At 40.2% G+C, this 26,800-nt stretch overlaps 1 protein-coding gene across 1 annotated transcript in view; it reads left to right on the forward strand.

Annotated features, from left to right (window-relative positions):
• The first annotated feature begins 20,973 nt into the window (after positions 1 to 20,973).
• Positions 20,974 to 26,800, forward strand: part of KCNJ6 (potassium inwardly rectifying channel subfamily J member 6) — a 260,779-nt gene continuing 254,952 nt past the window's right edge. The window contains exon 1 of the mRNA XM_025987873.2: positions 20,974 to 22,160. The gene's annotated coding sequence lies outside the window, so the exon portion shown is untranslated. The remainder of the gene's footprint in view (positions 22,161 to 26,800) is intronic.

Raw genomic sequence — 26,800 nt, forward strand, 5'->3', positions numbered from 1 at the left:
ACCTCCCTACAGAAGAACCCTCCAGGCCCAGATGGCTTTACTAGTAAATTCCATCAAACATTTAGGGAATAAAGAATGCCAATTCTACATAAACTCTTCCAGAAAATCAAAGAGGAGAGAACTCTTCCCAATTCATTCTTAGAGGCCAACATTACCCAAATACTAAAACCAGCAAAAACACAAGAAAAGAAAACTATAGACCAGTATCACTCATAAATAAACAGAGAAGTCTTTTTTTTTAATTTAGCAAGTCAAATTCAACAATGTATAAAAAGGGCAATGCATCATGATGAAGTGGGATTTATCCTAAGAATGCAAAATGATTTAATATTTAAAAAAAAACAACGTTATTTGCCGTATTAACCAACAAAAAAGAAAACCATATGACCATCTCAGTAGATGCAGAAAATGCATTTGATAAATTCCAATATCCACTCTTAATTTAAAAAACTCAGCAATCTAGGAATTGAAGAAAACTTCCTCCACTTGATAAAAGCATGTATGAAAAACCCATAGTAAACATTACACTTAATGGTGAAAGTCAGGATGCTCTAACCTTACAATCAGAAATGAGATAAGTGTGTCCACTCTCAATATTCATTTTTGACATTGGACTAGAGGTTGTGGCCAGTGCAAACAAGCAAGAGGGGAACAAGGGGTATTTGGAAAGGAAGAAGTATAACTGTTCATTCACAAATAACAGCGTCATTTATGCAGAAAATCTATGGAACATACAAAAAAGCTATGAGGGCTAATAAGTAAATTTAAGTCTTCAGGACACAAGATCAATAAACAGAAGTCAACTGCATTTCTATTACCAATGAACAATAGGAAATACAGATAAATATGACAAAAGATTTGAGTAATTTCTACACTGAAAACTATAAAACATTGCTGACTGACATTAAAGACATAAATAAAGGGTGGCATAAACTTCTTTTATTCAATATTGTTAAAATGTAAATTTCCCCCGTACTGACCCACACAGTTGATGCAATCCCAATCAAAATCCCAGAAAAAGCTTTTTTTGTAGTAACTGATAAACTGATCCTGAAATTCATATGGGAATGCAAAGAATCTAGAACAGAAAAAACAACTTGGAATAAGAATAAGAAAAGAATATAGAGTTAGCTAACACTACCTAATTTCAAGACATTATAAAACGGTAGTAACCAAAACAACGTGGTATTGGTGTAAAGACAAAAAAAAAAAAAAAAAAAAAGAAGAAGAAGGCTAAAGAATCCAGAATTAGACCCACACATAAAAACACATCTCCCACCACGTAGCAGGTGTTTATTCTGTGCCACACATTGGGCTAAGTGCTTGAACGTGCTAACAAATTCTCTTTTAATCTCACATAACAAGCCTATGAGTAGGTGCTACTGTGAGCTGCATTTTAAACATGAGTGTACGGGAATCAGAGATATGAATGCACTTGCCTGAGTCACCCAACTACAGTGGTAGAGCGTGGATCTGATTATAAAATCAACATTTTCAATTGGATAACCAACTCAATAATCATGGAGTATACCCTATCTCATGGGGCCCTCCCCCACTCAGGTCTTCTGTTGTTGGAATGCTTTATACATGTCCAGGTAGATATTACCTGTTCTCCAAGACTAGAGACGAACTGGCCCGGTGAGCACTCACTTCCCATACCTGTATGGTTGCAGAATTGGATCTAAAAATCCACCCAGCTGCATTCATGTCCCAGATGTTTATCTATCTTGCTGGCCTCCTACCCATTTCAGGGATCTTTTTCCCAACAGAAACGTAGCCAACCAAAACCAGAGGTTTCTTTGCCTTTTTTTGTCTTTACTCCTGGGTGCTTACTCCTGGTACACAACAAAGTTGTCTGGCTTAACTCTGGCTCCCAGCCTCTTGCAGCCTCCCTGAAGTTGCTGTTCTGCAGCAGGACAGGCATGTTTTTCTGCCCTTCTCAGCAAAGCAGCAACCCAGTGTGTAGCTTGTAATATGGTGTGCTTAAGACTGCCTACAATTGTCAATCACACTGACTACAATTGTCTATCACCCGTTACCTTGGTGCATAGAATGCCTAATTGCATCTACACTGAATTCTTCCAACTGGCACTTATTATTCCCCTTCTGTCTTCTGAACAAAAGCCTTGCTCTGGTTGGAATTTTGTAAGCAAGAACAATGGTTAATATTTTCTATGAACCATATCATTTCAAAATCCACATACTGTCTGAGAGAGTTCTCTGCAGAAGACCCAAAGACACCTGTTACTATAAAAAATACTTCCCAAAATCTTGGCTTTAAAGGCAGATACACACTATGCAAAGAAATTGAACAGCATGAATAAAATAAAATATTTACAGAGTAGAAGAGAAAAAGAGGCACGTGTCCTCTGTTAATATCTTGGTCATTTGGCATTATCAGCTTCTATTTATATATGAGTGATCTCCAGAGAATCAAAACTTCCTCATCTAGCATAAGAATTAATTTAAATAATTGAGCTATTTTAATGGAAATTATCCTAAAATACACAGCATGGTTTCCATCTTTCTAAAAAAAGAACAATGAACATAATTTAAAATTTTAATGATGAATCATGGTTATTTAATATAGTACAGTAAATAAGTACAGTGTTGTGGGGTTTTTTTAATCAACAATATTTCTGCCCTTAATACATAATCTCCCAAAACCACTCATTCTCACTTGCCGTGGGCTGTAAGTCTAAATAAGCACGTTTGTTAGGATTGTATGTAAAGTAAAAGTCAATAAGGAATTAGTAGCAATGTGCGTATCTAACATCAAAGGCTTTGGTCTTGGTATGTAGGTCTAAAGTTTTGGGGTTTTTTAAAAAAGATTTTATTTGTTTATTTGAGAGGCAGAGAAAGAGAGAAATAGTGTGTGTGTGCGCGTGTGTGTGCGTGTGTGTGTCTGTGTCTGTGTCTGTGTACAAGCAGAAGGAAGGAGAAAGACAAGCAGATTCTGTGCTGAGCACTGAGCCCAACATGGGGTTCAATCCCACAACCCTGAGATTGTGACCTGAGCCAAAATCAAGAGTCAGATACTTACCCGACTGAGCCACTCAAGTGTCCCAGTATATATAGGTCTATAACAAATTTTGAATTAATTTTATGTGTGAGGCAATAATCAAAGTACTTTATTCTTCATACAGATATCCAGTCATTCCAGCAATATTTATTGAAAAGACACACATATCCCCCTAACATATACCTCCTTTGACAAATAATCAATTAACTATATATGTGTGGCTCTATTGCTAGATTTCTCATTATTATTCCTTTTACCTGTATGACTAATCTTTCCTTATTGATGAGCTTTATAATAAGTTCCAAAAGAAAGTAATCTTCTGATTTTGCTTTTTATAAAACCATTTTGTCTATTCCAGATACTTTACCGTTCAATATAAATTTTAGAGTCTTTCATCATTTCTAAAAATGGTTGCTGGCGTTTTCATTAGGATTGCATGTTATCTATGGTTAATTTGAGCAGAATTGTCATCTTTACAATATGGAGTCTTCCAATCTATGAATACAGAGGACTCTCCATTTACCTTGGTCTTTTTAAACGTCCCCAGCAATGGTTTGTAATTTTCAGTGTACTGATCATGCACATCTTTTGTTAGGCTGAATTCAGAGTATTTTGTTTTTGATGCTATTGCCAAGGGAACTTTTTTAATTCTGTGTTTAAATTCTGTGTTGTTGGTGTGTAGAAATATAGCTGATTTCTGTACGATGCTCTGGTAGCCTGTAACCTTGTTAAATTCACATAATAGTTCTAGTAGATTTATTGTAGCTTCCCTAGATTTTTGTTTGTCAAATCATGTCTTATGCAAATAAGACAGCTTAACTTCTTTCTCAATGCATAGGCCTTCTGTTTCTTTGCTTTGCTGTATTGCACTAGTGAGGACATGTCCAGGACAAGGTTGAAGAGAAGTAGTAAGTGGATTGCCTTGCCTTGTTAATAGTCCTGGGTAGAAAATATTGGTATGATGCTAACTATAGGCTTTTAGAAGATGCATTTTATCAAATTCCAAAAGTTCCATTTTAGACCTAGTTTGCTAGGAGTTTTTATCGTAAAAGTGTGTGGAATTTTATCAAATATTTTTGTGCATCTATGGAAATGACTATATGATTTTCATCTTTATTTCATAAAGTATGTATATTGCTGCTATAATAGATGACCACAAACTTAGTGGCTTAAAGCAACACAAATTTATCTTCCAGTTCTGCTGTTCAGAAGTCTAAAGTACATCTCACTGGACTAAAATGAAGATGTCAGCAAGACAGCCTTGTTTTTTGGAAGCTTTAGGAAAGGACCCATTTTCCTGCCTTTTTCAGCTTCTAGAAACTCCCAAATTCCTTGGCTCATGACCCTCTTCCTCCTTTGTAAAAGCCATCAAAGGTGGATCAAGTTCTTCTCATATAGAATCACTCTGACCTCCTCCTTATTAGCCATGTGTCCCTCTGCCCTCTGCTGTCACTTAGGAGGGTCTTGTGGTTACCCTGGGCTCACCCAGTTAATCCAAGATAATCTCCCATATCAAGGTGTTTAACTAGAATCACATCTGCAATGTCCCTTTTGCCTTACAGGATAATCTATCCACAGGCTTAAGAGATTTAAGACATGGATATCTTTGGGGAGTCATTATTCCACCTACTACATATAGTATATTAAGTGATTTGGGGATTTTAAACCAACCTTGCATTCACATGGTAAAACCCAGTTTGTCGTGGTGTATATCATTTTTATATAGTATTGAGTATCAGAGTAATGCTGGCCTCATAGAATGAGTTAAGGATTACTCTTCTCTCTTTTCTGAAAGAGAATCGGCATTGTTTCTTCCCTTAATATTTCACAAGACTAACTCCCTGATTTTTTTTGTATGTAGGGATATTTTAAATTACTAATCCATTATTTTACTTCATACAGAAATATTCAAATTTTCTGGCTTTGAGTTACCTTGATAGTGTGTGTGTTTTCAAGGAATTTGTCTAGTTCATATAGGCACCTCAGATGCCAAGATACCATGAAGAAATGATTTGAGACCTCCCTTGGGATTGATAACTGGAACACAGCATCCTACTCCCTTGGGATTGATAACCAGCACATGGTAGTCTGAGCAAAAGTATTCAGTTATTCTATCCCCATCTGTTGACAAGGTTACACTTTCTTCATTTACTTGCCTTTGCATATTTTTCAAAAATCATTTGGACATAGCAGACACATGAAAAGATGCTCAATATCATTCATCAGCAGGGAAATCAAATCAAAACTACAATGAGATATCACTTCACACCTCTCAGAATCACTAAAATCAAAAACACAAGAAACAGTAAGTGTTGGCAAGGATGTAGAGAAAGAGGGAACCCTTGTGCACTGTTGGTGGGAATGCCAACTGGTGCAGCCATGTAGAAAACAGTATGGAAGTTCCTCAAAAAGTTAAAAATAGAACTACCTTATGATCCAGTAGTCACACTACTGGATACTTACCCCCAAAATGCAAAAGCATTAATTCAAAGGGATACATGCACCCCCCTATGTTTATTGCAACATTATTTATAATAGCCATATTATGGAAGCAGCCCAAGTGTCCATCAATAGATGAATGGACAAAGATGTGGGGGACATATAATCATATATATATATATATATATATATATATATATATAATAACATTCAGAAATATATATATTAATATATATTAATATATATATTATATATATTATAATATATAATAACAAGCCCAAGTGTCCATCAATAGATGAATGGACAAAGATGTGGGGGACATATAATCATATATATATATATATATATATATATATATATAATAACATTCAGAAAATGTGAATATATATATCCCCATTGCAACAACATGGAATAGAACTAGATTATAATGTTAAGCAAGTAAGTCAAAATAAATCAAAATAAGCAAAATAAGTCAACCAGGAAAAGAAAAATACCATATGATTACACTCCTATGTGGAATTTAAGAAACAAAGAAACAAAATAAATGAGCAAAGGAGAAAGAGAGACAGAGACAAACCAAGAAACAGACTCTTAGCTTTAGGGAAAAATTGATGATCACCAGAGGGGAGGTGAATGGGGTGATGGGGAAAATAGGTAATGGGGTTTAATAAGTATACTTATCCTGATGAGCACTGAGTAATGTATAGAATTGTGGAATCACTATGTTATACACTTGAAACAAATACAACAGTGTTTTTAACTATACTGGAATTAAAATTAAAATTTTAATTAATAAAAAAAATCCTATGGCCATAAATATGTGTTCTATTTCAGGATTCTGGATTCTGTTTCATCAATATATGTTATTTCTTTGGCAATACCATATTGTCTTGATTACTATAGCTTTATACTAAGTCTTGAAATCAGGTTCTATACATACTCCATCTTTTTTCCTCTTTCTCAGTATTGTTTTGGCTGTTCTAGTTCCTTTAACTTGTCAACTAGCCAATCTCTACAAAAATTCCTGTTGAAAATTTCCTTGGACATGCATTGAATTCATGGATCAATTTGAGGAGAATTGACATCTTAAAAGTATTAAATATGCCAATTCATAAGCATGCTGTAATCTGTATATATTTAGGTCAGGAGTTCCCCAACTTTTTTTGCAAACAACTAGATGAATACACTGTGTGTCTTGAGCATTAAGAGGAAAAATTTAAAGTATTATATTGAGAAAAGAGAAAACAAATTTCTACAAAAGTTTTATTGAAAATTCAAAATATAATACAGGTATACCTCGTTTTATTTTGATTCGTATTATTATACTTTGAAGATACTATATTTTGCACAAATTGAAGGCTTGTGGCAACCCTGAATCAAGCAACTCTATCGGCATTATTTTTCCAACAGCATTTTCTCATTTCATGTCTCCATGTGCCATTTTCGTAATTTTCTCAATATTTCAAACTTTTTATTATGTTTGTTATAGTGACCTGTGATCAGTGATTACAACTCACTGAAAGCTTAGGTGATGGTTGGCATTTTTAAGCAATAAAGTATTTTTTAATTAAGGTATGTACATTGTTTTTAGACATAACACTATAGTTTCTTTAATAGACTACAGTAGAGTATAAATATAACTTTTATATACACTAGGAAACCAACAAATTCATTTGATTCACTTCATTGTGATATTTGTTTTATTGTAGTGGTATGGAACCGAACCTACAATATCTCTAAGACATAATTGAGTGCAATTTTTTGCAACATTAGTATATTAATGAGAAGAAGAAAATTCTCTTTAGAAAAGATACCACATTACTTTTTAAATCCTTTTTTTTTTAAGATTTTATTTCTTACTCATGAGAGACACAGAGAGAGGCAGAGACGCAGGCAGAGGGAGAAGCAGGCTCCATGCAGGGACCCCGAAGTGGGACTCGATCCTGGGTCTCCAGGATGATACCCTGGGCTGACGGAGGGCCTAAACCGCTGAGCCACCCAGGCTGCCCTGTCAGAAATATATTTAAAAAAACAAAAATCTTGCTTTCTTTTGCATTATTTTATTCATTGATTTTTAAGAGGAGTAGCCCCTTATTTGTTAGTTTGTCTTTGTTCCCGGGACCACAGGATCACGCCCTGAGCCAAAGGCAGATGCTCAACTGCCAAGTCACCCAGGAGTCCCAGATAACATTTTACTTAATTGAAAGCTTAGCTTGGTGATATTGATGTATGTTGTGTCTATAAGCACTGCTACAGTCATTCCGTATATTAAAAAGCCACGGTGCTGGGACTCCTGGGTGGCTCAGGGGTTGAGCGACTGCCTTCGGCTCAGGGCGTGATCCGGGGTCTGCTCATCAAGTCCCATATTGGGCTCCCTGTGAGGAACCAGTTTCTCCTTCTGCCTGTGTCTCTGCTTCTCTCTCTGTGTCTCTCATGAATAAAGAAATAAAATCTTAAAAAAAAAAAAACAAGCCAAGATGTTTTGCCATCTAGCTCAATAGTAAAAACTCCACACTCAAACTTGACTTCTCCCTTTTCATTCGACATGATGCTTTATGCACTGTTAATTAAGAATATATACATAACTGTTGCAATATATTTCGTGTTTACAGAGGTTTGTAAATTTGTTCAACTAAGTTTTTTTTCTGACCTACGCATACATTTATCAGCATTAATTAGTTTCTTTTGCAACAATAGCCAGCCTATTCAGTTACCCTAGATAGAATCCAGACATCAACCAATCTACTTCCTACTCTTAGTTCTTTGGCAAAGAGAAAAGAGATCTTTTCTTTCCTATGTCTTCATATGTCTGAGCTGTAATGCAGAAGGGTAAGTCTCTAATCCTCTTGAGCTGTTCATTTGAAAGCTACCCTGAGCACTGCAGGTTCACTCCTCGAGCCAACTGTACCTGGGCTGCCACTCACCACATAGAATTCTGAGACCAGGAGAATGATCTGCAATTGGAAACTGCTCCCTTCTCCACCACAGTGTCAAAAGAGGTAATACAGGCCACCATTTTCATGATCAAAGGGCACTTTCAGGGATGCCTGGGTGGCTCAAGTGGTTGAGCATCTGCCTGGGCTCAGAGCATGATCCCCCAGGATCGAGTCCCACATCGGGCTCTCTGCATGGAGCCTGCTTCTCCCTCTGTGTGTGTCTCTGCTTCTGTGTGTGTGTGTGTCTCTCATGAATAAATAAATAAAATCTTTTTTTTTAAAAAAAGGGGGGGTACTTTCATTTGCCTAAAGCTGAGATGCCTATGCTAGCACACATGAATCTCTCTTGAAAAGCTGGAAAAATTTACAAAAGAAAATACTACACATGGGGAGGGAAGCTAGGGGCTAAATTAGACTTTTGAATTCACAGGGAAAGCACGTACAGTTTGCTCACATTGGTGACATCATAAGTGAGCCCCAGCTGGTTCATTTGCCTTCAGAAAAGTGCCTCCCTCCAAAAATTCTTGGCAGACTTTCCCCTCTTGAATCTCTTCCCACCTAGTGAAGAACATCAGCCCTTAACCACAGGGACTCACCTAATACACCAAGTCCAGCAGACTATCAATTCCTCTATTCTCAATTAGTGCATTTCCTGAGCTTGAGTCAATCACCCTGGGGTTTAGTCCTAGCCAGACGCTAGTATTGCTCCTCAACCTTCCAGGTTCCAGATAGGCTGATGGGGGTGGGGTGCTTAGGCCTAAGGATAGACCTTGAGGTGGGGTCTGTGCAAAGTGGTGCCAGATTAAGTTGCAGACTTACTTGCTTCTATCATCAACATCTATCTATGAGAGCAATGTCACACACACACACACACACACACACACACACACACACACGTGCACGCGCACACACCTTTCTTTGAGGGCTAACACTAGCATCCAGTAAGGAAGGCAATTCTCTAGCAATCTGAAAGATTTCCTTCTCTAAAATCATGAAGTTAGTTTCCATCTGGGGTTTTGCAGAGTAAGAATAGCTCCACATTCATGGTATACAGCTGTCCCCTTAGCACACAGGACATCCCCTGAAAGGACCTTTCTAATAATGGCCTAAGTTTTATCCAAGGGCCTTGCCTCTCCATTATCCTAATTTGAGAGAAAGAAAAGATGTGCTCTATTAATTCAGTTAAAAATACAACATTATAATGGCACCTAAATTCCCCCAGAAAATATCGCTTGATAGATTGTAGTCAATTGCTTGAGGGAGTGGGGAACTTTCCGATACTTTGGGGGATTTGTTTTTTAACTGTGTTGCTTTTTTTAATTACCTGGAACACGGAGCTACTTAAAAACACATCCTCCAAGTATATTTCTTCACCCTAAACACCATGAATATTTCAACAGACCGATTAATAGCTCCAAGTTCTTTGCTGTTCTAACAAATTTGTCATTAAAATAATAGAACAGTGTATGATTTGTTTCATTTCAAGGAAAAAGAAATATAAACTGGAATTCCTCATTTCCGTAAATCCACTGGCTTATGGCTAACAATGTTTTGAATAAAATCATACACTTCTGGCTGTGAAGTCAGTGTCTAAAGAAGAAAGACATAAATCAGAAGAAAAATAAAAAGTAGAAAGATAATTTTATGCCTCCTCCAGGAGTTGGACTGTCAGACTCTGTGTCGCCGTGACAGTAACAATCTGAAGTCTGAGGTCTTCAGCTGTGGGGTTATTGCAACAAGACACACATTTGACTTAGTCCTAGTTTCTGGATCTTGCAAGCTAGTGATGAGGGAGTCACCTAATGATGGGAGCCTGAGTCCACCGGGTACTTCAGTCTCTAACAATTTACTTCATATTTCATTTGGCTTATAAAAAGTTATGCAAAAGAATGGTGGGGAGAGAGTTTCCTGCCCACTTTCCTTCAAATAAACATGCTCCAAAATTATTTTCATTATTACAAGGTATTCCCATCTGTCTGAGTTTGTTAATTAATAATTATAGTTTGAATACCCTTTAGTGTCCCCCTCTGAGTTAAGAATTGTTTATAGGAAAGAAGCAGGAGATTTGTCCTATTCCCTTCCATTATGAGATATGAAGACTGAAAAGCAAAGCAGAAACAAATAAATATAGAAATAAAGAAACAAACAAATAGCAAGTCCACTTGTAACAACTGACCTGCTGAGAGATAAGGTCTAGCTGCTTTTGCAGCTGCATGAATCTGACATTCCCCAAAATTTCAGCTTTTCCAATATTACTATGATAGAATTAATTACTTAGTGTCTCCTGAGATTTCTAACTCTCTTTTTGCCTAGGCAGTCATTTTATAATTGAGAACTTGTTATTCCAAGATTCCTTCTGTTTTGACTAAGATAATCAGGTTATCTAGAGTTCCCAGGATCCATTAATAATAAAAACTTCAATATAAATCAAACAAATCACAAACCTACATTGAAATAATAATGCTTTGGAAGCCATAACCTGAAATCCCATTCCATTTTAAACCTCAGGAACTTGGTGCCGGTCAATATTTTGGCCTGCAGGGATCTGACCAGTGATGGCATCCCTAGAAATAAAATCAATGCTTTTTCCTAAGGCTATTGCTTTGCTTATAAAATCAGAAAAAGTCCAGTCTGGAGGGTGGGTCTAGCCTTAAGTCAAGTTACCTTTGTGAGGATTCACAGTCTCTTGTCCAGTTTCCAGACCTAAGTCAGCTGTAGACTGAAGCCCCTTGATGGACAAGTGGCAGTCAGGTTTCTTGAGGAAGGGACTGTGCAGTGTGGCTACAGATATCAGACCGGAAAAAAAATCCTATAGGAAAAGTCACAGAATATATACTTAGGCTTTAGGACCAAAGCCATGCTCCCTTCTGCTAACAGAATTTTTCCGTTTGACAAGCAACTCTTTACTTATTTTTGGGCACTGGTAAAGATCCATGTCTACCATGGATCACCAAGTGACCATGCCACTCAAATTATTCCTCACTGAGTGTTATCTGATCCGCTGAACCATCCAAAACCAGATGTTCATAGCAGTATTTCATTGTAAAATGCCATATCCTTCATTAGATCTCTGCCCTGTGACTATTCCTTAGTCTGAGTCTGATTTGCTGGTAGGAAAGACTAGGGATGAGAAACTGTTTTCTTTTCCAACCAACAGGTTCTGTCTCTTGAATTTCCCCTAACTTCTGCTTACAAATGGAACAGTTTACTCTCTTATTAAATAGTTCCTTATTGGGATGCCTGGGTGGCTCAGTGGTTGAGCATCTGCTTTTGGCTCAGGTCATGATCCCGGGGTCCCAGAATGGAGTCCCACATGGGGCTCCCCACAGGGGGCCTGCTTACCCCTCTGCCTATGTCTCTGCCTCTCTCTGTGTATCTCTAATGAATAAATAAATAAAATCTTTAAAATAAATTAATAAACAGTTCCTGTTATACCCAGCTAAAGGAAGCCATGAGTATTTTCAACATTCTACCTGGAGATCTCCTTAGCAAGATCCTTAAGTTAAGGTACGTTTTCTATCTCCCAAGCTACTACTGGTGACAGCTTTGCAAATTGCCTTACTACTATAAGCCTTCAATTGCACATTTCCAGTCTCCAATGGCATTTCCTTACCTCCCAGCCTATGCACAGCGCCTAGCCTTAAAGGTGATCCTTTATGTTTTAAGTTTTTACCACAGAAGCTCCCCACTACCAGGTACTGAACCTAGAAGTTTAAATCAAAACAAACAAAAATAACACAGTAATTTAATATTGTTTGTGATTCTGTTGCTTTCTTATTATTAGTTCTCAGGCTGGTTTTTCCTCAGTTTTTAAGCTGAAAGGCCAGCTGGGGAATGGGCTTAATAGAGACAGCTCAGAAATTCAAGTCTATCTCACTATGGTCTTTCATTCTCCAGGAAGCCAGACATGGTTTCCTCACATGCAATCTCAGGACAACGTTCCAAGAGGATTAAACCCAGTACACAAATCATCATATTTGCTGATGCTCATTAACCAATATAAGTTACTTGTCCAAGCACAGACAGTATGAGAGGAGACAATATAAGGACTTAGATACCCAGATGCAGGATCTGTTGGGGGCTGTTAGGGTAACAGTCTAGCATAGGTAAATAAGACTTGGAGTCAAAATAGAATGGAAGTTCCAAGTAAACTCCACAAGCAAGTTGTTCAGATATTTATTGATTTATTGATTCTACTGCTCTGCCCTTCATCCATCAATACAAGGTTATGGTTTATTGGGAATTTCTTATGACCAGTTAATGAAGGAAGAAAAATCAAGACTTTGAGTTGTTTATACCAGATAGAAGTTGTTCAGAAAAGAAGGTGGTGAAGGGAAATCCGCCTATCGGCAAGCATGTGGAAAGTGTTTTAAATTTTCGTTGTAAGGTGGAAGAAAAAATGGACTGAGTTACAGGTATGCCCTGATTCATGTCATCAGGATTAGAAGATTGAAAATAATAAGGTCTAGGAGGAAGTATATATATATATGGGCCTCAACGAATGGGCACAGGATGTGAAGGTATTCATGTCTTAGATCAAAGCCACTATCCTCTGCAGAGAAGAAGTCTTAGGGAATCAGGAGGTCAATTTGTAGTAGAGGCACTACACTGAACCTCTTCCATCAAGCCTCATTGTTTCAACAACTTCTCCCTTACTTGTGCCATACTGTCCTAGTGAGCAAGGGCCAAATTTGTGATAAACTAAGTGTGTCAATGGGCACATGCCAATGGAATTCACTGATCTTACCATACATCCCATCACCAGGAAGTAGCTTCCTAGGCAGAAAGGTGGAATGGTCCTCTGAAAACTCTGTCGTTGTACCAACTGGGAAACAGTCACTGTGATGTTGGGTTCTCTCTTACAGGATGTGGCAAATGCCCTAAAATGGCAACTAATACATATGTTGTCAGTGCCAGAGCTAGAATGCATGAAATGCAAAGCCAGTAACCAAGGGGGTGATGGGGGGAGTAGCCCCCACACTATTTACCGAATTATGTTTGCTTCTCATCCCTAGTACCTTGACTTGATGGGTTTGGAGGTCCTAGTGTCTGAGGGAAGAAGGCATCTACCACAAAACATAGTAGTAGTTCTGATTCATTGGAAGCTGAGATTTGCACCCTGGCCTGTTGGGACTCCTTATGTTACTAAACCAGACCGGTAGGTAGAAAAGGAACCCCTGGCTGTGTGGTTACAGATCCTGATTACCAGAGACAAGTTGAGTTGTTATTTCAATAGCATGGCAAGCAGTTCTATTTCTGATTCAAGAATTTACTGGGGCACCTCTTATTCCCTTGTTCAATAGTCCTGGAAAATCATGGCAACTTAACAATGATAATACCACCAAGGGCCCCCATTCTAACCAATAAAGGTTGGAGTTACCTGTCTAGGTAATGTAGTCCATCCTGCCAATGTGCTGAAAGTAAAGGGAACACGAGGTAGTGAAAGAAAAATGCAGCCACCACTATGATCTTAGCTGCAGGACAAGGTAGAGATGTGGCAACTATAGCAAAGGCATAATAAGGTACAAAAAGTCTGGAACCCCACAAGGATGAACTGAACCTCATGTCAGTTCATAGTGCCTCTGGCCTTGGTGACAAGAGTGTTCTCCAGAAATCCCTCATCACAGAGGTGGAAACACACATGCTCAGGAGTCAGAGAAACTAGAGGAAGTAGAGAAAGGTGGATCAATTAATTGCAGGATCAGCTGCTACCTCATGCCAATGAAATGAATTGGCAGATCAACAAAACCATGAGTATCTCAGTGTTTCCATTAAAACTTTGCTTTTAGGGGCACCTGGGTGGCTCAGTGGTAGTGTCTGCCTTTGGCTCAGGTCATGATCCTGGGGTCCTGAGATCGAGTCCTGCATCAGGCTCCTCATAGGCAGCCTCCTTCTCCCTCTGCCTGTGTCTCTGTGTCTCTCAAGAATAAATAAATAAAATCTTTTTTTAAAAATAAAAACTTTGCTTTTAATATACTGGCTACCTATGTATCATCTCATCTAATAAAAACTCTCTGAGGTTGGTATGTGGTAGGCCGAATTCTAAGACAGCTCCCGAGATTCTTAGCCCCTAATATACACACACCTTCTCCCCTTATTCAGCCAAACATTATCCCGAGTGCTGTTGTGAAGGAATGTTTCAGGCATAATTAAGGTCCCAAATCAGTTGACCTCAACAGAGAAATTATCTAGATGGGCTTGATCTCATCACATGGGTCTTTCAAAAGCCGAGTTCTCTGGCTCGTAGTAGCAGAGGTCATCAGAGAATTAAGAAGTGAAAAGAATCCTCTGTGCCTTTCCTGGCCTAAGGATGGAGGGGCCACATGACAAGGAATATAAGAAGCCTCTAGGAGCAAAGGAGAATCTCCTGCTAACAGACAATAAGCAAATGGGGACCTCAGTCTTACAACCTCAAGAAAGCAAATTCTGCCAATAGCAAGAGTAAGCTTGGAAGTAGATTTTTTTTTCCAGACTAGAGCTCAGCCTGGCTGATGGCTTGATTTCCACATTGTGATACCATAGGCAGGGAACCCAACTATGCCCTGCTGGACTTTGGACCTATAGGACTAAGAGCTAATAAATGGATATTTTTTAAGCTACTAAGTTTGTAGTTATTTGTTATGCAGCAATAGAAAACTAATACAAGGTATTATAATGATTCCTGTTTTAAAGGGCCAAAAAGCTAAGTAATTTTCCCAAGATCCCTGAAATTTCTAAAGGCTTTATTATTATCTTGTTACTCGTGAAACGTTTGGACAAGACTCTATCCCATTATCTTATTATCTTGTATCATATTTCTTCCCTGAATTATATTTGTTTGGAAAGGATCATATAACTCTATGGGGAATAAGTTTGTGCCTGTCACATTTATGGTACTATAAATAATCTCTTTAACGCATGAGACAGACTGAGAAGAAGGAACCAGAAAGAATGAGTCAATAGGATCAAACTTGAGAACGGATAGCTTTGAGAAGAAGGGAAATTATTCTGGGAGGGTCAAAGGTAAGAAACAAGCTAAGAGTAGAGGTTAGAGACTTGGACTTGGTCAAAAAGAAGCAGATCTAAGAGCTGCAAAGTGGCAATGAATCACGAGTGTTTGGGTGGTAGAGGCAGCCTCGGGACTCTGGGTTGGGGTCAGAGAAAGGCTCATGGATTGAACAGGGATCAAATAATCTGTGAGGTGATTTCAACATTCTGTAGAGTCTGTGGTTTTATCACCTTTATGTTGTCTTTTTTTTTTTTTTTTTTTTACCAGTGTTCTTTTTCCTACTGCTCCGTGGGTCTTGAGTCAGCAGATGAATACAAGGAGTGACAACAGCTCCGGGGACTTGAGGTTGCAAATGAGATCTGCCCTTCTTTGTTTGCCACCAGCAATCAATTTCAGGGATCCCAAGCTAAACTTCAGCATCACTGTACCTTCCAGGCTGGGATGTTTATTTTCCTTGTGGACTTTGGAATTTTTACTGACTCTCTACTCCATTTCTCCCACTTTAGTTCCAAATAAAGAGAAAAGAAGAGGAAAGAATTACCTAAATACATCACTGAGTGGTGAGAATTGCATAACAAGGAAAAGCAAACCACTGTCTGATTACCAGCGTCTCCTATGAGACTACAAAAAGATCATTCTTACCATTGTTTCCCATAAAGAGAGAACCTAACTTCCTTGTGTGATTAGAGAATGATATACAGTATAATTAGAGAATTAAATATATATCATATACTAAACATTTACTCCTTCCTAGACCCCTTCCCTTTCAGATGGGAGGAAAAGCAGCTGATGCCAGAGCCTTGGGTTCTTCCCATTCTCGGAAATGTCTTGACCTCCAGTCTGATATTAAATCTCTCTTTGAACATGAATTAAGGTGCCCTAGTCCCAAATCAGGGTACCAGAAATGGGTAGAAATGGATGCTGGGTGCCAACAGGCCAAGTCTAGCATAACATCCTCCCAACCATGGTAATTGATTTAGGAATTGGACTTGTTAGCTACTCAGAGACAAGAAGTATTCTCAGTATTTTTCTGGTACTTGGAGAGGGACTTGAAACCGTATGGATACAAATCTGGAGGTATGTAAAAGCACACAATTTGGAGTTTGTTTAATCATAAAATTGACAAGCATCATCAATTAATAAATAGCTGACATTTATTAAGCAGCTACTATATGCCAGACTGTGGGCTCCACTTTTTATATGGATTGTGTCATATAATATGTCATATAATAGTCACAGGAACCCTATACAATATGTAATGCTACTATCCCCATTTTTGGTAGCTGCAGAGATGTGTCACTAAGATCCTCCTTCAAGAGAGGGCTTACTGACCTAACTGCTAGAAGGCTATAAGCAGGCAGTTTTTAGCCACCAGATACAGACTACCTAAATAAAGCCTCCTTGCCCAAAGTCATGCCCTTCCCAAGTGGCTCCTATCCAGGGACCGATCCAGTGGGGGCTATCTTGGCTTACTACAGGACAATTCCAATGCTTTATCTTTGGAGCTCTAGGTGGGATGTGCCAAGACTGAGGTCAGCTCTGCTTCTCACTTACACTTCCTTATCTTCTCTTTCATAGGTATTGACCTCATGTACATAACATTCTGAGAAATATCCCTGAAACATCCAGCACACTAAAGTCCATTTCAGAGTCTGCTTCTCAAAGAACCCACCTGCAACACCATTTTACAGATAAAATAATAAAGCCCATCACTTGGCATGGGCGCTAGGCGCCAAGATTGCTTCAATATATAATTCTTGCTTAAGACCACCAAGGCTGATCTGGAATTTGGAACTGGACTCTGGGTTGTATCTCTGGGAAAGAAGGCTGGGAAGGCCCAGTTGGCAGAGCCATGGAAGCCTGTGAAATCTAGGCTGGAGCCCCACCATTACTGAGAGTAAACAAAGTCCAGTTATGCTTTGTGTCCAGCATGACTGTAGGAAATGACACACAGAGAGTTGCAGTAGCATACAAAAGAAAGAACTTTATCTCATTCTTTCCAACTCATAGCCTTCTTGCTAAGAGTGTCAGTTAAAACAGAAACAAAAACGTAAAACAAAGAATCTGGGCATTTTAGCACATGGATAACTACAGAAAGAGCATCTTACAAATTCAAGATTTTTGTTTTGGTCCTTAATGTTTATGTTGCACAGATTTCATGTTAATTAAAATTATTTCCAGTAAGAGGTACAGAAAGACTAATTTATGCAATTGTTTGTAATCATCATCTCCTGTGGTCTTTTGAAATATTATATTTGAAGCTATTATGACTTTTTCAAATTGCATTTTAATGAATTCCTTGGGGGAGACACTGTGATTAAAAGGCATGATACCTACTAAATGATGAACTAATAAAACATTATATAAGAAAGAATTTATCAAATCAACCTTTAGATTGGACTCATTTATCAAGCCACAGAACAAAAACATAAAATGCCTAATTTTGAAATACTTATAAGCACTTACAATTTAAGATTATTCGGGATAGTGAATGGAATTCCAAAGTAAGGAAGGAAAGTAACTGTAAGAAATGTATAGGAGATGAAAGTCTATCCAAGCAAGAGAAGTAATAATTGATTAAGTGGAGGGTGAAAGTGCTAAAGATCAGCACTAAAATCCCTCAGAGGTAAAACCATCTGAAACTCCCTTCATAGCAAAGGCACTTAATTTCTTACACCTGGAGATATTTATCAAGAATGTATCTGCACAGTGGCGCCTGGGTGGCTCAGTTGGTTGAGCATCAGACTCTTGATTTCAGCTCAGGTCAGGATCTTAGGGTAATGGGATCAAGCCCTATGACAGGCTCTGTGTTCAGTATGGAATCTGCTTTTCTCTCTCCCTCTGCTTCTCACCAGCCCCCTCTTGTGCACACGTTTCTCTCTCTCTCTCTCTCTCTCTCTCTCTCTCTCTCTCTCAAATAAATAAATAATCTTTTTAAAAAGATTTTATTTTTTTATTCATGAGAGACATACATAGAGAGAGAGAGAGAGAGAGAGAGAGGCAGAGACATAGGCAGAGGGAGAAGTAGGCTCCATGCAGGAAGTCCAATGTGGGACTTGATCCCAGGACTCTGGGATCACGTCCTGAGCCAAAGGCAGATGCTTCACTGCTGAGCCACCCAGGCATCCCAAATAAATAAATAATTTTTTAAAAAAACAAAAACAAAAAAAAAGAATGTGTCTCTACAAGCTGAGGATTGCTGGAGGGTTGGTGGGTGGGAGATGGGCTAAAAGGGGGATGGGTGTTAGGGAGAGCACTTGTGATGAGCTCTGGGTGTTATATGTAAGTGATGAATCACTAAGTCCTACTTCTGAAATCAATATTACACTATATGTTAACCAACTAGACTTTAAATAAAAACTTGAACAAAAAAAGGAATGTATTTCCAAACAAAACAAAATGAAAAAAAAAAAACCCAAACAACAAGAAAAAAAGGTGTCTCAAATTTGCCATCAAAATCCATAAAGGAAATACAATAGCTCTTTTTGGACAGTCCCTTAATAAGAATCGATGGAATCGATCTAGTCCATTGGAAGTAGAGCTGTAGAACAGAATAATTCTTAAATTCCTTTCTTGATACTCTTTAAAATGTTCCTTTATAGTTAAAATAAATTATTTGGAAATTATACACCCATCTCTGGACTTTAAAGATGTTTTTAGTCTTGGGTTTCGGAGTGGGGGGTTGGTAGGTGGGAAATGAAGAGAAACTGGGGCCTAAAGCAGCCTAAAGCCTTCAATATCCAACAAGCAGACTTCAGACAAAGCAAGACAAGAGAAACCACCACCCACCACAGTTCTGGTGTCAGCCTGTCCAAAGCAGGGCCAGATCTACACTCAGGAGAGGGAGCTAGACTGGGTTGTAAATTGCCGCAATCAACAGTGGAGAAAAACAAGATTACACAAGCAAATGACACCCAGTCGGGATAATTCAGTTTGTCAATTCTGCTGGCTAATAAGACTCCATTACAGTTGGATGCGTGGGGGAGAATCCAACCTCATCCCTATAAAAGAATCAATCAATCCTAGAAGGCACCTTCATCAGCTTTGGAGTACTGACCTCCCCAGAGGCAGAAGGACCTAAGGCTTGGAAACCGCCCTTGGCACTCACCCAACACCCCCCACCCTGAGGCCTTGGCTTCATCTGAAATCATAAAATAGATTTTTAAGTGAGATTCCAGACAGGCTGAACACAGTGTAGCCTGACAGGGCTCTTGGAAACTCAGAGGAGCTACAGCGTGTGGCTGGGAAGCACAGCTTGCCTGATTTTCAGGTGCCACTGAGACTCCTCTTATTTACACTAGTGACAATCACTGCCTGAGATCTCTCAGGAATAAATGAATTCAGTTAAACCAATTGCTCTAGCCTCTGGCTTTGGTCAAATCCCATGCCATGCTAACACAAGTTGGTACCATTCAGAAAGAGCTCTTGCACCATTCAGAAAGAGCTGCACCCCACAGCACTCTGGCCAGTTTCAAGTTAGGAGAGTTTTCAATGTTCAAAGGAAAAAAAAAATAGGTTATTATTCTCTCTTGACTGACTTACTTAGTCTGATGTCTTGTAAGAAATAAATCTTGTGAAATCCTTGCATTGGTAGAAATGTATATAGTCAAAATTAGCAGGCATATCCAGAGCATCTTTACAGATTAAATAGAATACTCTTTAGGCAACAACAGTCAGAGTGAGTTGTTCTTTTAAGGCTTCAGGGCTGTTTCCACCAAATTCCTGCATCTTGCATACTTACTCAGGGATTCCTCAGGGATTGCTGAGTCCACTTGTTCTTTGTTTATCGTATCTCTAACACAATGACTAGATCCAGTAAGCACTATGGAGCATAAAAATCACGTATTACACATCCTAATAGCTTCTGTCTACAGAATATGTGACTCAGAAGTAAGCGCAAGTGAGATCACAACCTCTCAGGGAAAATCGGCAACAAATACGAGCTCATGGGCTGTGTGCAGGGTTGGCAGGGTTGATTTGTAGATAAACCCTGGATGTAAATTCAGACAAACACCTCTGCACACAAAAGACATTTTTAGAAAACAGACAGCATTCTTGAGGGCTGAAGTGCTGTGTAATTAGAATGCATAAAAAGATCTTGGAAGTAAGCGGTCTCGACCAATCCTTTCTCTGGAATGGTGGGGTCATCTTCTTGGAGGTAGAAGTGCTGTGTCTTATGAGAGGAAAACTACTTTACGAAGTAGCAAAAGAATAGCCAGATATGAAACTGTCCTTACAAAATTATTAGCCAATGGTATTCATTGCTCTTAAAAACCTTTAGCTGCCTATCGATTTATCCCTGGGGAAAGAAAAGATGGCATAAAAGAGTGGAGCTTACAGACACAGAAGCAAATTGTGGAAAAGCTTTGGAAACATGGGAATAAGTAGTGTTTGCGATGACCCTAAGAAAAAAAGAGAGGGTGCAGAGGGGAGCGTGGTGAGGTGATCCCTGGGATAACAATACAGAGCAAGTTAAAAAAAATCAAAGGACGGGATCCAGTGGGCAATTATCCAAACTCTGACTAAGTCAACTTGGAAGGCAAGACGGGTTACGCATGACAAAGGTCACGGTCCCTTTGTTTGTCTCCAATGCGCATCCAGGTGGGGTGGGATGGAGCAGCAGCGGTGATGCCGGGTGCTGTGGCCAGGGCAGACAGAACCAAGCAGCGGGGTGGGCTTCCGAGGGACACCGCGAAGACCCCGAGGGGGCGCAGCCCCTCACCCCCACCCCTCCCCGGCCATGCGCCCCGGCCGTGCGCCCCGGTGCGCGCTCCAGCTCCCGCGCGCAGGCTGACTCCTTGACTGCAGCCCAGAGGGCCACCGAGACAAGACCCTCCTCTTTCTCCTGCTCTCCTAAGTCCCGAGCTTCGGCTCTTTGCTGCTGTCCAGGCTCTTCTCCAGGAATAACTCACTTAGTGACAGAGAAGGAAAGGTGGGAACCGGAGGCTAAATCCAAAAGGTCCCCCCAGCCCGGAGCGCCCCCCACGTTTGCAGCTTCGTTTTGGAGCGCTGGGGGGCTGGCTCCCGCGGCTTCCTCGCGGGCTGGGGTTTGGGGAGGGGTCAGGGCGGAGTGTCCCTCCCCTCTCCTCCCCCCTCCCCCCTCCCCCGCCGCTCCGGAACGCGCTGTGTGGCCGCTTCTCTCCAGCGCGCGGCGCTGCGCTCGCTCTTATCCGCGGAGCCGCGCCGGTTCGTGCGCGGCCAGCGGGACTCAGCCCGTCCGCTGGAATCGAGGAGCATTCATTGAATCTGCGGCTTTCATGACGTCTCCCTGCGTGGCCCATCACTTTTCTCCCAGCCGGGATTTTATTTATTTATTTTTTTTCCTCCACTCCTGCCGTTTCCGAACCCTTCCCTCCGCCGGGTCTGCCGCCCGCATCCCTGCCCGACGCACACCCCTCCGCCCCTCCTTTGACCCCGCGCCCAGCCCGCCTCTCCGCTCGCGGCCAGAGGGAGCCAGTTTGCAGACGGCCGCACCTGGCCGGAGAGGTTGGGCGGGTGGAGGGGTGGGGATCCGCGGGAACCGGGAAGCCAGACCCAGAGCTGGATGCACCGCCAGGAGAATGGAGCCTCCTAACAGCCTCTCGGGGCTGATGTGAAATTGGACCATCTGATTCCAGTTTTTCTTTCCTTTTCTTTTTCCTTTTTTTTTTTTTTTCCTCTCTTTTTTAAAAAAATTTTTCTCCCCTCACCATCCATCGTGTAGTGAATTATTAAATCTTGCTCCGTTCCAAGAGAGGAGATCATGATTGAGTGAAACCACCCTGTCCGCAGCAAGGTAAGCGGTGCGCTGAGTTGCTCGAAGGCGAGAAGCTGGCATCAATCTGGGCAAAACGTTCCGTGCCCTCGGGTCCCCACCTCCCCCTCCCCAGTCTCCGCCGCCGCTGCATGCTCCACGCTGATGAGAAACATGATGCCCAAGTCTGGGGAAAGGCGAGAGAGAAGCCGGTTACATAACAGAAGGGAAATCTGTTTCATACGGTTTTCATTAGCAACTGAAAACTCGCAAGGGGGGCGGGGAGAGGAGGGGTCTGCATGCCCTGGGCTCAGAGAAACCCAGTCAGTTATTGCAGACATCATTTCAGCAGACGTTGGCAAAGAAGAAATGCACTGATTTAACTGGCAGGGGCGGCTTGTGGTGTAGTCATTTACAGTTGGGAAAAGCCCATTGTCTTTATGGAAAGCTGTATCCTTGTTCTTCTTTGCATAGAGGAGAGTGACAGAGACCGAGACGGGGAGCAAGAGAAGGAGGAAAAGGAAAAAGTGAGCGGTGGGGAGAAACAGGCAGAAAATGGGAAACAATGACTCCTAACTGTTATCTATCAGTAAAACCAGGGATGTGATATGATGGCTACAAACAGTGAATAGGAAGCTCTCCCTAGAAGTAAACTGAATTGTTTTGTAATTGGAAGGAAAAAAGAAACCCTTCAGATAAAATGAGATGTTTCTGGCATTTAGGGGGTTGGATGAAGCCCGACTTGCTTCCTCCTGGGTATATTTTCATTTGCATCAAGACATTAAGCTTGGATTAGTTTTTAACAGAATTAACATTAGTATTCCCCAAACCCAATAAAACCTTGAGTCGATCCACAGGTATATCTCTTGTACCAGCCTCAATATGGAGAAACTCTTAAGAAGGAAACGTGTTAATAGAAAAAGCCACAGAAATGGGGTGAGGTTAATGGAGAAACAAAATACCAGAATTTTCCAAAGAATCCCGCCTCCACTCCCAAAAAAGGAAGAGAGAGAGAGAGAAAGAGAGAGAGAGGGAGAAGGGGGGGGAACCTCAAGTGTTTGGGAGTTGGAGATTATTATGTGTTTAGAGTGTCTCCTGCTTGCTTTTATCCAAAGTCTGATGGTACTGGGGAGCCCCCACCATATAGGGTGAAATGCCACATCCCCACTAGCTCCTCACCCTGCTTACCTTTCTTACACTGAAAAACAGAAGGGGATGCCCAGGAGCTGAATAGAAAGAAAAAGGGTCTTGCTATAGTCAGGGTACAGCTAACTAAGCTTCGCCCATTTTGCCTGGAGAAAGAAAAAGCTGAGTCTCCATGGCGACCCAGGTGGGAGGGGAGAAGGCAGCTTCAGTTACCAAAAAAAAAAAAAAAAGAAAAAAGAAAAAAAAAAACCCACGTTGGACAAAACTTTCCCAGCTTCAGGTAAAGAAACGAGCCAGCCAGGTATCCTGTGGAAGGTCCCATGGTATCAGCTCTGCCCAAGTTCCTGCCGACAACCCACAAGGGGGCTTCTAGAACTGGCCAGCATCCACCCAAACCTCCCAAAGTTGCCCAGAGGCCACTGAGATGGTTCAGGCAGCAGGTTCTGGATTCAGCACCAAGGCCAGAGCACAGGCGCCAGGTTCCCACCTCCCAGTTGGCGGCCCCTGCTGATGCTGTTAGCTCCTTTGGTGACAGAAGCGATCACTTTCCATAAAGGAGCGATTCCCCTGCCCGTGCAGAATCTGGATATCTGATTATCCACGGAATTGCGTGGGACAGAGAAGCTTGCAAATCATCCATTTCACGCATGGCGGTGCATCAGAGTAACTATTCAAAATCAAGAACACTGAAACAGCAAAAGATCCAAGCTGAACTGAGAATGGAGAATGATCCTGTCCTCAGGGGAGCAGAGGGGCAAGGCGCACGCCTGCACAGACACACAGACACACACACAGGACCAGTCTCTGATGAGAGTTGCCTAGTTTCAGCCACGTCCCTTTGGTTTCAAAAGTATCCATTCATTTCTTACCCTCTCACTGTCCTCTACACTTTTTGTCAGGTTTAGATGACAGAAAGACTGTGCGAGCACGCTGTCAGTAAGACACTGGTTAACTAAATCCTGTTAGGGGTCCTGAGATCCTAGAGGGTAGAGAAATAAAATACTCTTAGTCCAGACCTGACAGACTTTTCTAAAAAAAGAGCTGGTGAGCTCCAGGAAAGGGAGGAGAATGTGCTTGTGAGATGAGAAGCAGTAACTGTGTCTTTAAGCCAGCATGTGGGCAGGGTAGCTACATTTCCAAGGTTGTAGGGCATAGGAAACAGAGAGAGGGAGTTACTTCTCTTAATAGAAACAAGGAAGAAACTGTGCAAGAGGGGAGGATTTATTATCACTCGAGCTCCATTTCAGCACTCACTGAGAGAAAACAGGTAAGTCTCTCTTGCCATAATGCCTTCACCTGGGGCAAAGCTGGTCTCTATGCTGCTGCCCCCATCTTTGGCCATAGATCCTCACACCCCCCCAATAATGGTTTAGGAAAAATAGTAGAGGAAGATGGCAGTCATATTTCTAATAGACCGCTTTTCCGAGTCGCATCCAGGGGTTGCAAGGCACAGTTTGAATTGCAGAGCCCAAAGTTTGACAATTGGTTGGAGGTAGTGATAATGCCTTTACAATACGCTGAGCTGCTTTTGAGGATGCCCTTAGGTGTGTTCAGTATTGAGTTGGTTCTGGTTTGTTGTCTATGAAGGTAAATGAGATGAATCCTGATTTTCTTTGCTGGACCTTCCAACTGTGGGCATGCCACTGCTTTCTAAAGATGATAATGCGTGCACTTAGGACTTGGTTAAAGCAATGCGTTTATACCTTCCAGTTTTTGTTTTTTGTTTATCGTGATCTCTACTGAAGGCAGAAGCAATCTATTCCAAACCTGATCAAAAGATGAGATGTTACACTAATTTCTTCCATTTCAATTCTTGATGGGTGTTGATAAGTTTATCCATGGTTTAATTCGTAAAAGAGTTGCTACCTAAAGTAGAGAGAAGTGGTTAGTGGAGCACTGTTAGGACTTAAAGCAACTGTACCGTGGCTTTGCTCCATCTGATATTATCAGCAGAAAAGATGTAGAAATTAGTTATGAAGATACAGCCATACAAGAATATAGATCATTTTACTTGAAAGATCATTTATAAAGTAATGTATTTGTGAGTTCTAAAGCTCAATTTGTCTCATGAATTTAAAACAAAAGATGGGAATGTAAATGACCTAGATATAGGAAATTGTTCAATCAATTATCTTAATTCTGATAGAATCTGTGTGCATATATTTGGTGCTAATTTATCCAACTAGGACTTGCTTTCTTCCTGGGTGGCTAATTGGTGGGCAAAACATCATTATGCCCTGATGGCAGTCAATGGCATATTCCGAAATAATTGGTCTACCCATTTCAAGTAAGATTTGTTAAGAAGACTTAAAATGTATCCCTGAGAACTTGGAGCTTTTTAATAATATTTTTAAAAATAATTTTAACATCTTACCCTGGTATTTCCTAAGCATCAGCTAATAATATATATTAATTTTGATGACCTGGGTCTTTATTTAATACATAGACTGTTTCCTTTGAATATGTAGAAATGTTTTAATTCACTCTTCATTCCCCCCTCCCATCTTTTTACAAACTATCTCTGCCTTACAGGATAAAATAAAATAAGACATCAGAAGAGCTATTGAATAAGCAATAGAAAAAATTTATTGGCAATTGAAAATAAATAATATACCCTTCTCGAAGCATAACTCCATTCACTGATTTTCATAGGTCGAAAGTGTTGCTTTTCTCGAGGGTTAAATCTTGATTATGTGAATCTTCATGAAAATAAGATAAAGCCTCTTTATCAAAATGGGCAAGTAGGTAAGGTGAAGCTCTTTTTCAATAATTCTTCCTTAAACAAATGATATATAAACAATATGCAGATTAACAAGGGAAAGAAACCAGAGAGAATCAGAACAAGGGGAAGGAAGCTACAGAAAAAGGTTAGCATTTAAGGCTACTATATTTTTACTAGCATTAAAGTAATGGCACTTTTGAAAGCAAGGGTTTTGTTTGTTTGTTTTTTAACTCATTGTATCAGGACTTCAAGGTTTATGGAACTGAGATGTCTAAATGTAACAACTTTGGATTTATACCTTATTGAGATAGCATTTATTGTTTCTTTCCTTTATTTTCAAGTGTCATTTTAAATATCAAGAGAGAAATGATTCACTCTTAATTTTTTCAGAATTATTAAATTTGGTAATATCAATTAAAGGGAAATTGGTAATTAAGTCGAAAAATCATCAAGACACTTGTTTAAATTAAGGTTTTTCTTTCTAGCTGTAGTTTGAGTGTATAGGGAGATTTAAAAAAATAAAATGCAGTCATTTGAGATGATACATTTTTAAATGTATTTTATTTATTTTATTTTTTTTATTTTTATTTTATTTTATTTATTCATGATAGGCACACAGTGAGAGAGAGAGAGAGAGGCAGAGACACAGGCAGAGGGAGAAGCAGGCTCCAAGCACCGGGAGCCCAAGCGGGACTCGATCCCGGGTCTCCAGGATTGCGCCCTGGGCCAAAGGCAGGCGCTAAACTGCTGCGCCACCCAGGGATCCCCTTAAAATGTATTTTAAATAATTAGTTCTAGAAATAATTAGGATCCT

Source organism: Vulpes vulpes, chromosome 15, assembly GCF_048418805.1.
Source record: "Vulpes vulpes isolate BD-2025 chromosome 15, VulVul3, whole genome shotgun sequence".
Lineage (NCBI taxonomy): Eukaryota > Metazoa > Chordata > Mammalia > Carnivora > Canidae > Vulpes > Vulpes vulpes.